General features: G+C 45.9%; 1 protein-coding gene across 2 annotated transcripts in view; it reads right to left on the bottom strand.

The window, feature by feature from the left end:
• The window catches only part of COL6A2 (collagen type VI alpha 2 chain), a 32,625-nt gene extending 20,048 nt beyond the window's left edge, over positions 1-12,577 (bottom strand). For both annotated transcript variants that reach the window (XM_040483708.1, XM_040483709.1), the window contains exon 1: positions 12,447-12,577. The gene's annotated coding sequence lies outside the window, so the exon portion shown is untranslated. The remainder of the gene's footprint in view (positions 1-12,446) is intronic.
• Between the last annotated feature and the right edge of the window lie 443 nt (positions 12,578-13,020).

Genomic DNA, 13,020 nt, shown 5'->3' on the forward strand with positions numbered 1-13,020 from the left:
ATCACATGGGCCAGTTGGGACAATATATGTGGATGCTTTAAATTCTTCCGTTAAAGACAAATATTCCCACACACCCTATGTTTACAAGAGCAGGATCAACAACGACCAAACTATAGAAAGAGCACAGATGCCCACTGGCTGATGGGTGGATAAAACAGATGTGGTTTCTGTACACAATGGAATATTACTGAGCCATCAAAAAGAATGAGATCTCGCCATTTGCAACAACATGGAAGGAGCTAGAGAGTGTTACGCTAGTGAAATAAGTCAGGCAGAGAAAGACAGATATCATATGACTTCACTCATATGTGGAATTTAAGAAACAAAACAAACAAAGGGAGTAAAAACCAGATAAATCTAAAAACAGGCTCTTAATATAGAGAGCAAACTGATGGGTACCAGAAGGCAGGTGGATGGGGGATGGGTGAAATAGGTGACGGGGATGAAGAGGTACAAACTTCCAGTTATAAAATAAATGAGTCATGGGGACGGACAGCGCAGCATGCACTTCCATGATAACGTCGCGTGGTGACAGGTGGTGACCACGCTAACGGGGGGGGGGGGGGGGGCATACAGCTGAATGTATAGAATTGTCGAATCACTAGGCCGTACACCTGAAAGTAATCTAGTATTACGTGTCAATTATACTTCAATAAAAAAAGAGAGAAAGAAAAGAAAAATATTACTAAATTGGATCAAACAATGAAACCTGTCTGATGAGGTTTACACGGGAGTGACACTAGATAGACTGTCACAGATGGTGCAGAGAAACTTAGGGCAGGTGAGCACAGAGAGGAAGATGGTGGGGCCACATCATAGGGCCAATCTAAAATGGGACAAGGGTGAGGGATGGCGCCAAGAAAAAGATAAAGGCTGCTATCTGATAATGAGTCTATCGGGTTTTGTAGCACAAAATTATATACACCAAAAGTGGTGAAAAATCAAAGAAAAAGCTGACAAGCCAATTATTAATAGAAGACTTTAACTCAGCTTTCAAAGTTCTTGATAGATCACATAATAACAAAAAAGAGGATCTGAATGTCATGTTTTGTAAAACTCTGGTAGTAACAAGTATGGAATATGTATTTTCTAAACATTAGGATTTGGATAATGTGCATAGAACAGACACACACGTACCTAGATCTATCTTTGAAACCTACAAGTAGGGAATGTATGTTCTTTTAAAAATTTTAGAAAATTCATTTCTAGAGCGACCACAAATCAGCTTTAATTAATTTAAAAAACAATTAGAAATTGTAAGGATCAAATTCTCTGAACCACAATGCAAAACCAGTCACTAGTAAGACACACACACAAAAATATTAAAGCATCTGGAAATTTAAAAAATTCTCTCTTGCTAAAACGACATAGGAATTAGTGACAACAGTGTTATGTATCAAAACAAATATTAAAAGGTCAAAGCTGTAACTGCAGGACAATACGTAGCCTTAGATGCTTTATGTTGTAAGATGGAAAATTAGTGTAACAAATTAGACAGTTAAAGAAGCTAAGGGCAAAAGTAAATTAACAAAATGAATCTCAAGAAAATAAGAGAAAGAAAATAATAAGAAATAAACCAATTGATTACAAAACAACAGTAGAACTATAAATACACCTAAGAGCTGGTTCTTTGGAAAAGTCAATAAAGTAAAAAAATTTAATCAAAAATAAAAATGATGAGGCACGAATATAGTAATACAAGAGTTTAGGAATGAGTAAAATAATGTAGTGATGGATGAAGAAGGTTTTGAAGGAGCATACCACGTGCAGCTCTAAGCTAATAGTATGAAAGACCATGCTCTGGAAGAGTCTGAGGAGAGGTGCGGAACTGATGGGACTCGGCCCCAGAAGGGGACACGCCCCTAGGGTTCTGGCCCACATGGATTTGGGTCTTCAAGGACAAATGCTTCTCTGCCTGTTCCAAAACATAAAAAGATAAGCTTTTCAATTCATTTTTAAACTTGGAAAAGCCAGAGGCCAAAAATTGATCAAGGAAGTCCCTAAAGGAATTCTATAGGCAAATCTCACTTTTAAACACAGTTGCAAAAATCCTAATAGAGACTAGACAATAAAGTCCAGTAGCATGTTAAGGACGACTGTACCAAAGCTAGACGAAGTTAGTTTAGAAATATGATGATGCGACACTACAAAGCATATTAACATGAAGCACATTAATATAAAAAGAAAATCATGTAACTGGTTTAAGGAGCCCAGATACATCCATTTCTGACTGAAAAAAAAAAAAAAGGCAAACTTCATAAGAAATTTAGGAGTTGAATTAACATTACAAAGCATATAAATTTAAAATCAACAAACAATATCGTATTTTATACAGAAACTAAAATAGGCGTCCTTATCTTTGTAGGGCACAGATTCCGTCAAGAATCTGGACCATTCCATGTGACACAAATGCACAGATGCCCATGTACAGAAATCACACCTTTCATGAACTCAGGGAGTCCATCCATGGACCTGACCCCAGATTAAAAATTCCTGCACTCAGGGGTGCCTGGGGGCGCTCAGTCGGTTGAGTGTCCAACTTCAGTTCAGGTCAGGATCTCGTGGTTCGTGAGTTCGAGCCCCACGTCGGGCTCTGTGCTGACAGCTTGGAGCCTGGAGCCTGCTTCGGATTCTGCGTCTCCCTGTCTCTCTGCCCCTCCCCCACTAGTTCTCTCTGTCTCTCAAAAATAAATAAACGTTAGGGGCGCGTGGGTGGCACAGTCGGTTAAGTGTCTGACTTCAGCCAGGTCACGATCTCGCGGTCCGAGAGTTCGAGCCCCGTGTCGGGCTCTGGGCTGATGGCTCAGAGCCTGGAGCCTGTTTCCGATTCTGTGTCTCCCTCTCTCTCTGCCCCTCCCCCGTTCATGCTCTGTCTCTCTCTGTCCCAAAAATAAATAAACGTTGAAAAAAAAAATTAAAAAAATAAATAAATAAACGTTAAAACAACAACAGCGACCACAACAAAAACCTCCTGCGCTCAAACAACGTCCACAGACAAAAAGACAAGACAAAAACCTCTCTCGTTTTCAGTGTTGTGTTGGAAGCCAATGCAATAGGACCATAAGAAGAAATAAAGTATAAATCTTGGAAAGGGAAGAGATGGAAAGTGCCCTCACTAAAGACGGGACTGTCCACCCAGAAAACCCAATAAAATCAATTGTAAAAAGTTTATGGGAAGGCAGGGGAGGTTCAGTGAGGCAGTTATAAGAAAAATATATACGAAAGGCTGTCAATTTTCTTCTGTCGGCAACAACTAGTGAGGAAATCCAATGGAAAAAGCACTATTTACATTAGCAAGAAAAGCAATGTAAATCTAAGGAGTGAACTTCAGAATCTAAGAATGTGCAGGACTCATTAAACAAACTCAAAAAAAATTTCTAAGGAACACACAGGAGAGACAAACCTTGTTTCTGGATGAGAAACACAGTATTTAAGAATATCAGTTCTTTTTTTAGTTTTTAAATTATTTTTAAAATATAATGTATTGTTAAGTGGGCTAACATACAGCGTGTACGGTGCGCTCTTGGGTTTGGGGGTAGATCCCGGCGCTTCATCACTTACGCACAACCCGGCGCTCATCCCAAACAGCGCCCTCCTCAGTGCCCATCACCCATTTTCCCCTCTCCCCCGCACCCCCATCAACCCTCAGTGTGTGCTCTGTATTTAAGAGTCTCTAATGGTTTAAGAATATCAGTTATTTCCAACCGGATCTACACCTGAATGTAATTTTGACTAGAATCTCCAGGAAACATTTTTGCTTCGTGCCTGCCGACATGTTGACAAAAAGAACCCGAGGCAGAAAGAATAAAGGGTGGCTGAGAGCAACAAAAGACACAGGGTAACGAGGAGAGTTGTGCTATCAAGGGCTCGCGCCACAATAAGACCGCAGCGATCCGGCACTTATGGTTTGGTGGTGGACGGCGCCAACAGGCCACCCGGCAAGCAACGGGCCACGCCGCCCGGAACTGGGCTGAGACTGGCCCTTCCGCGCAGCGACGGGGTCCTGGGCCAGGGCTCCCTGACATGATGAGAAACGGGTGTAGTCTGGCCTGGACCCAGATAAATTCCAGAGGTGAGTGCGAAAGAGACTAAGAAGCCTTTGGGGAAAACATGGAAAGAATGAGACGACGAGGGAGTAATATCTCCTACGATCGCCGTGCACCAGACACCACGCTACCTCTCCTCACGCAACACGACCGCCCTCGGGCACTGGTACCCTGACGGTCCCCGCCTCCCAGGGAGGAGACGGAGACCAAGTGGAGGCAACTTGTCCAGGATGCTCAGCCAAAGCCAGGTGGCACGGCTCGGGGTCCACTCTCTTGATAACTGGACTCCCACAGGGGACCTTCCTCATAGCACAAATGTGAGCAGCCCTGGGACAGACCAAGAGCCAGACAACAGTCTTTCCAAGATTCCATATTTTTCTGAAGTTTACTTACTTATGTATGTATTTATTTATTTAAGAGTGAGGGAACACATGTCAGTGGGGGAGGGACAGAGAGAGAGAGAGAGAGAATCCCAAGCAGGCTCCATGCTGACAGCATGGAGCCCAATGAGGGGCTCGATCCCACAAATCATGAGATCATGACCTGAGCCCAAACCAAGAGTCGGATGCTTAACCGACTGAGTCACCCAGGTGCCCCAAGATTTCATATTTTTAAGGTTTAAAAATTTTGATGGCCTGCTATTAGGTGTGCAATGTTTATAACTATTACAGTTTCTTGCTCTATTGAAATTTTTATTAACATATAATGTCTTTTGTCTCTTGTAACTGGTTTTGACTTAAAGTCCATTTTACCAGACATTAATACAGCCACCCTGCTCTCTTTTGGTTCTGAATTGCATGGAATAACTTTTCCATCCTTTCACTTTTTTTTTAATGGTTATTTATTTTTGAGACAGTGAGGGTGAGAGGGGGAGGGGCAGACAGAGAGGGAGACAGAGGATCTGAAGCTGGGTCTGCGCTGACAGCACAGAGCCCAATGTGGGGCTCAAACTCACGAACTGTGAGATCATGTCCCGAACCAAAGTCAGACGCTTAACCAACTGAGCCACCCAGGAGCCTCCTCCATCCTTTGACTTTTAACCTACTTGTGTCCCTGGATGTAATGTGAGTCTCTTTTACACAGCTGACCCTTGAAAAGTGCGAGGGTCAGGGACGCCAACCCCCCGCTCCCCACACTGGGTAAAACTTTCGACTCCCCCAGACTTAACTGCTAATAGCCTACTGTTGGCTGGAAGCCTTATTGATAATAGAGAGTCGATTAACACTTACCGTGTATGTTATACGTATTACAGATTCTAATGCTACAGTAAGCTAGAGAAAAAAATGTTAAGAAAATCATATGGAAGAGAAAATACCTTTATAGTACCGTAGTGCAGAAAATCTGCACGTAAGTAGGCCTGCACAGTTCAAACTCAGGTTCAAGGGTTGGCTGCAGTTGGATCGTGTTTGTTTATAATCCATTCTGCCAGTCTCTGTCTTTTGATTGGAGAGTGTAATCTGTTTACAATTAATGTAACTACTGATAAGGAGAGACCCACTTCCATCCTTTTGCTATTTGTTTTCTATATACCTTATAGCTTTTTGTTTCTCATTTTCTGCGTTACGACTTTTTCTGTGTTTAGTTGATTTTTGTAGTGAAACATTTACATTCTTTCCTCATTTCTCTTTGTGTGTATTCTTTAGGTATCTATGGTTACCAGGGGGATTACATTTAACATCCTAAAGTTACAACATGCTAATTTGAATTTATATCAGCTTTACTTCAGTATTATACAAAACCTCTGCTCCTTTACAAGCTCTACCCCTATCGCTTTCAGTTACTGATGTCAAAAAACTACGTTTTTATACATTGTGTATTCAAAACATAACAAAATATTATTTTTAATGCATTAGTTTCTTAAGTTATGTAGAAAGCAAAATGTGGAATTACCGTTGTTACTATAACATTAACTTTTATAATTGCTCATGTGTTTATCTTCACTGAGAACTTTATTTCTCCATCTGGCTTCAAGTTACTGTCTAGAGTCCTTCCATTTCACCCTGGAGGACTCCCTTGGGTGTTTCTTGAAGGTCAGGTCCAGTAGTAACAAATTCCCTCAGCTTCTGTTTATCTGAGAATGTTTTAATTTTCCCCTCACTTTTGGAGGACAGTTTTGCTAGATATAGAATTTTTGGGTGACAGTTTTTTTTTTTCTTTTAGCATTTTGAATATCATCAGCCCACTGCCTCTGGTCTCCCAAGTTTCTGATGAGAAATCTGTGGGTAATCTTATTGAGGACACGCGGATATCATGAGTCACGTCTCCTGCTTATTTCAAAAATTTCTTTGTCTTGGTTTTTTGATAGTTTGATGACAATGAGTCTCAGTGTGAGTCTCTTTGAATTTATCCTACCTGGAGTTCATGGAGCTTCTTGGATTTTATGTTCATGTCTTTATCAAAGTTGGAAGTTTTGAGCCATTATTTCTTCAAATACTTTTCCTGCCTGCTTCTCTCTCTCCTCTCCTTCTGGGACTCCCACACTGTGCATGCTGGTCCTTTAGGCTCATTCACTTTTCTTTGATCTTTTTTATTTATGTTCCTCAGACTCAATAGTTTGCACTGTCCTATCTCCAACTTCCCTGGCTCTTTCTTCTGTCTGCTCAAGTCTGCCTTTAAATTCTTCTAAGGAAGTTTTCATTTTAGTTATTGTACTTTTCAGCTCCTTTATTTCTTTTTGAATTCTATATAGATATCTCTTTATTGGTATTTCCTTTTTTTTCAGACATTGTTTTCTTGATTTCTTTAATGCTTTCCTCTAGTTTTTTTGAGCGTTTTTAAGATGGTTGTGTTTAGGTCTGCCTAGTAGATCCACCATCAGGTCTTTTTCAGGGTTAGTTTCTGTTGGTCTATGTTTTTTTTTTTCCCTTTAAACAGGCCATACTTTCCTGTTTCTTTGTATGATTTGTGATTTTTTTTTGTTGTTGTTGTTGAAACTGGACATTTGAATCTGATGATGTGATATGTCTGGAAATCAGATTCTCCTTCCCCAGGGCTTGCTGTTTGTTTGGTTTTGATTGTTATAGGCCGTCTTCGTGCCAAGGATCAGCCTGAAGTGTAAGTAAGAGGTATTCTCAGGTGTTTCCTGACCACACACCTTCCCTGAACAGGTTCACTGCCCACCTAATTCCTCTCTATATGCAGCTGCATTCTAATGCCCTACTCTTCAATGTCTGGCTCCCCCAAAAAGAAAGAGAAAAGTGAATAGGGAAAAAAAAAGTGGCAATACTTTAAATCCCCTGTAAGTAAATTCAGCCAGAGAAGGAAGGGATGGGGACTTGCAATGATGGGAGGAAAGGAAACAACAATGGCAGCCTCAATGGTTTAAGAAGAAAATATCACAGAAAGTAGCTTCTCTGTACACCAACAAATTGGATAGCCTTGGGGAAATGGACAAATTCCTAGAAACACAAAACCTACAAACCATGAAGAAACAGAAATTCCGAACAGATCTATAACTAGTACCGACATTGAATAAGGAACTGAAAATCTCCTGACAAAGAAAAGCCCTGAACCTGATGGCTTCGCTGGTGAGTTCTACCAAACGTTAAAGAAGAACTAACACCAGCACTTCTTAAACTTTTCAAAAAAAGTTGAAGAGGAGGGAATATTCTCTTACTCATTCTATGACATCAGCATTATGCTGATGCCAAAGTCAGACAAAGATACTATAAGAAAAGAAAATACAGACCAGTAATCCTATTGAACAATGACACAAAAATCCTCCACAAAGTATTACCAAACAGAATTCAATAGGATAGTAAAAGGATTAAATACCATGAGCAAGTGGGATTCATTCCTGCAATGCAAGTATAGTTCAACATCTGAAAATTGACCAGTGTAATATAACCCACATGATATCTCAATGCAGAAAAATCTTTTGATAAAATTTAATATCCTTTCATGATAGAAACACCCCAAAACTAGGAACAGAAAGAACCCATCTCAATATAACAAAAGCCATATATGAAAATTGACTTGGATGTACATGTTCATGGATTGGAAGACAATATTAAGTTGAGTGGTATTGATGTCAATACCACTCAAAGTGATTTATAAATTTAATTCAATCTCTATCAAAATCCAAATGATGATTTTTGCAGAAATAGAAAAAAACATTCTAAATCCATAAGAAACCTCAAGGGACCCTGAATAACATAAACGATCTTAAAAGAGAAGACCAAAGCTGGAGGACTCACACTTCCTCATTTCAAAACTTACTACAAAGCTATAGTAATGAAAACAGTGTGGTACTGGCATAAAGACAGACATATAGACCTGTGGAATAGAGTCCAGAAGTAATCCTTGCATACATATTCAAGTACTTTTCAACAAAGATGTCATGACCATTCAGTGGGGTTAAAGAGAGTTCTTTTCAACAAATGGTGCTGGTGCAGTGAAAAATGAGTATCCACAAGCAAAAGAATGAAGTTGGGCCCTTACCTAACACCAGACACAAAAATTAACTCAAAGTGGATCCATGATCTAGATATAAGACCTAAATCTATAAAACTTAGAAGAAACGTGGGGCAAAACCTCACAACATTGCAGTTGGCAATGATTTCTTGGCTGTGACACCAAAAGCATAAGCCACTTAAGAAAAAATAGACAAACTGAATTTTCTGAAAAATAAAACATTTTGTGTATGAAAAGATACTATCCACAGAGTCAAAAGGCAACCCTACAGAATGGGAAAAAGTCTTTGCAAATTGTACATGTGGTAAGGGATTAAAGTCCCGAATAGATAGAGAACTTCTAAAACTCAACAACAAAAAAAACCAAACAACTTGACTCAAAAATGGATGAAGGACTTGAATAGAAATTTCTCCAAAGAAGATATACAAATGGCCAATGAGCACATGAAAAGATGCTCAACGTCATGAATTATTAGAGAAGCACATACCAAAATTCTGAGGATATCACCTCATACTCATTAGGACGGCTAAGATTTAAAAAACCCCAGGAAATAACACATGTTGGAGGATGTGGAGAAATTGGAATTATTGGCTGGAATGTAAAACAGTAGAGCCTCTGTGGACAACGGTACGGTGGTTCCTCAAAAAAAAAAAAAAAAAAAAAAGATAAAATTACAATATGATCCAGCAATTCCATTTCTGGCTATATACCACCCCCCAAATCAAAAGCCGGGTCTCAAAGAGATATTTGTACGCCCATCTTCATTGCTCACGTTAGTGGTTACTCCCAATAGCTAAAACATGAAAACAACCCAAGTGTCCACTTGCATCACTTGAATGGATAACCACAGTGCAAGCACAGAATATAGTGCAGTATATTCACACAGTGCAGTATTATTCAGCCTTAAAGAGAAAGGAAATTCTGTCACCTGCCACAACATGGATGAACCTTGAGGATACAGTATGTTCAGTGAAATACGCCAGTGACAAAAAAAAACAAATACTGTAAGATTTCAATTATATGAGGGACTTAGAATATTGAAAAAATCACAGACAGAAAGTAGAATGGTGGCTGCCAGGGACTGGGGACGGGAAAGGGGAGTTAGTGTTTAATGGGTACAGGGTTTCAGTTTTTCGAGAGGAAAGGAATTTCAGAGACGGAGATGATCATGTACCTAATACCGCTGAGCTCTACACTTAAAAATGGTTACGACAATAAGCTTTATGTTATGTGTAAAAACTGGGGGGAAAAGTCCTTACAAATTAGTAAAACTGAGCACCCATTAGGAACACGGGGAAACCACAACCAGGCAAATGGTCAGTAATCAAAAGCTGTCGAAGGCACAGGAATTGAGGCCCTATAGACAGACCAACAGTGCGCGGCTCCTCACCCATGAAACCGGCATGTGAGAAAACCAAAACAAACCAAACAGCAATCCCTCCCATTGTGGAGAATGCCAGCGTCCTTCCCCACTTTCCTGGTGCGTATCTGACGGGAAGCCTGAAAGCCTTGACACTTGTCAGAGCTTTTTACCCAGAGCCACTCTCCCAGCAGCAGGGGCCCCTCACCACTGGATCCCCACCTCCACCTGCTTATTACAGCGGCTGCAATGGGCCACCACGAGGCTCACACACTGTGTGGCGTGGAGCGTTGACATGTTTTAGGTCACCCGGGAGGGTGTGTGTACCGTCTGTGGAGAATGTCGCTTTATGACATGGCCCAATGCCACGCCTCGCCCCTCGGGTGGGGGTTGGGCTCCCCCAGGTGCTGCTCAATGAGCAGCATCCCATGATCCTTGCTTCTTTGCAGGTGCACCCCACACCAGGGTCCCCCCTTCACTTTGCACAAATGTGTGAAAGAAGCCAGAGAAGGGACTGATCCACTGAAATGTGGAAAGAATCAAACTATTTGTGGTTTTCTTAATCATAAGAACTAAGTTCTTCCAGCATCACAAAGCATTCTGTAGGTGCAAACGTGGTCTTCCCATACTCTGCACCCGGAGACCCTTGGCAGCCCTGGCAGTGAAGAGGGCAGGTACTATTAAGCCCAGCCTGGTCCTACAGATGAGAAGATGCTGGCTGGGGAGGAGGGTGGGCAGGCCCACAGCCGCTGCCGAGGCCCCAGCTCCTTCTCCTCGGCCCTGGCCGTCCCTCCTCCGACCTGGCCCATCCCAGGGTGCTCATCTGAAGGCCCCCCTGCTGCCCACAGCTCGCGGAAACACAGAGCCACCCTTCTGGCCAGTGATGCCGAGTCCGCTGCGTGTCATATGCACTGGCCGGGGCCGGGGCCCGGGCAGCGCCTAACCTGGTGGCCCAGTGGCAGGAGCCCTACCTACTCTGTCCCTGCACGGTGCCTTCTCTAACCGCTGTGCCCAACGACAGCCCCCGCCCTGCTGCGGACTTTGTCAGCCTCCCGGGTTTCTTTCATTAGCACATGGTGGCAGCGTCACCGTGGCCAGCAGGGCCCAATGGCGCATCGATTCCTGAGTCTGCCAATGGGCCACACCTGGGACTCTTGTGCCCACCCCCTCCAGCCTGGCCTGGGAGACTCCAGGTCACGTATGCCCGGGGCTCCTGCCTCCGCTCCCTGCACCCCACTCTCCTGCCTCTGAATAACGTCAGGAAGGCAGACAGTGTCCCTCCTCAGAGCCCCAAAGGCCTGTCCTGCCTCCTGGCCTGGTGAGATGAGGCTGGGAATAAACCCCAAAAGGCTTTCTTGTTGTTAAACAAATGTAAGATTATCCCCGGGCCAGAACTCCTTTATTGCAAGAAAAAACCCCGCGAATCTGTGGATCTCCAGCTTCCTTCTTCTTGGGCATTAATCTAAAAATGAGGTTCCTTTTCTTGGGGACAGCTGGGTAGACAGAAGGTATGGGTGCTGGAGCTGGTGATTTTCTCCCTGGGTACGGGGGCGGGGGGGGGCGGGGGTGGTGGTGATATGCCCTGTGGGCACACCTGAGGCACCACGCCCTGCTGGTTTTTGTGTTGTTAGTGTCAGAGACCTCTCAGTTGACCCCCCCCACCCCTACCCTAAAGCCTTGCTCTAAGGGTGCTGGGACCCCAGGGCCCTATTAAACTGGATGAGGAGTCCTGGGAGGGTGTGGGGTCTGGCCCAGCAAGGGGGCCGTCACAGGCGCCACCAGCCAGGACTCCTACTTCTGCTCCCCCTGCGTAGTCTAACCCGGCAGACTTTGGTGGGCAGCGGGGCTGGAGAATGCGGGTGGGCCACCTCCAGCCTCAGAGGAATGGGGGGCAGGCTAGACTTTTGCTGATTCTAGAGCGAGGGTGGAGGGGTGACCTGTCCTCTCCACTAGAGTATCAGGGACCCTTTGTCACCTGAAGAGTGCCTGGGGGGCCCTGGAGAGCTCATTCTGGACCTGGCAGCTCCTTCCAGAAGGAGGAGGAACAGGCTCTCCCTCTTGAGCCCACAGGAGAGGGACCAGCCCCGCTGGAGACCCGGTGAGGGTTCCAAGTCAGAGGGGCTGGTCTTCCCGTGGGGGGTGACTTGGGCTCCTCAGCCCTCTGAATGTGATCTCTAGGCCAGAGATAAAACCAAACTCCCAGGAAGCAGCCAGGGGTCCGCCTGCACACGCTGAGCCCCTGGGGGCTATTTGGTGAGGAGGTGACCGCGAGGTCTCCCCTACCGTCCCAGCAGCCAAGCCCGGAAGCCGCAGAGTCTTCGCACCGAGCCCGGAAATGGAGGAATCCCTTCCAAACCCCTCAGCTCTGCCCCAGAAGGTGCCAAAGAGGGGGCGGCCAGACGAGTCCCTCCCCCGGTCCCCACCGCGTCCTAAGCAGCGGGCGTGGGGAGCTCGGAGGGAGGGCAAGCAGCTGGAACGGGGGTCGCCAGGCCCGCGCGCCCCCGGCCCCCTGGACCCCCGCGAGGAGCTCGCTCGCCACCGGGGAGGCCAGCCGGCCGGCGGGTCCCAAGGCGCCCGCGCGCGGCCGCGGCTCCAGGGGGGTGCCGGGCCGGCCGAGCGGCGCTTACCTGACCCCGGAGCGCGCGGGGCGCCCTCGCCGGACACGTCTCGAGGAGCTCCGGGTGCTGGCGGCCGCGACGCGGGCTCCGAGCGGGCAAGAGGGAGGGGTCCGCGGCGGGGGCCGCCCACTTTATACGCCTCCCGCCGCCCGCCAGGGCCGCGCCCCGACGCCCCGACAGCGCGGACAGCGGGAGGCGCTGCGGCCCCGCGGATGGCGGGGGACCAGGGGTGGGAAGTGAGGGCCCTGGGGTGGGGCATGTAGGGTCGGAGGGGTGGACTGGGGGGCGGGAAGTGAAAAGGGCACGGTGGGGAGGAAGGGACAGGGGTGCAGTGTGGCGGGGGGACCGAGGGGGGCCGGGAGGACGGAGGGTTGGAGGGGGACACGGGGGGGGGGGGCACTGCTGGAAACAGGGCGTGGCCGGGGCGCGGGCGCTGCCACCTCTCCGTGAACTGGTCCGAAGCCCCCGCCCCAGCGGTCCTCACAGCCCTCCGCGCCGCCCAGTCCACACCCGTCCACACCTGGACCTCACTGAGGCAGCTGCTTGGACTTCACGCCCGGCCTGGCTGCCTGCTGCCGCTGCC

The sequence above is a fragment of the Herpailurus yagouaroundi genome, unplaced genomic scaffold, assembly GCF_014898765.1.
Source record: "Herpailurus yagouaroundi ecotype Mexico unplaced genomic scaffold, PumYag 162, whole genome shotgun sequence".
Lineage (NCBI taxonomy): Eukaryota > Metazoa > Chordata > Mammalia > Carnivora > Felidae > Herpailurus > Herpailurus yagouaroundi.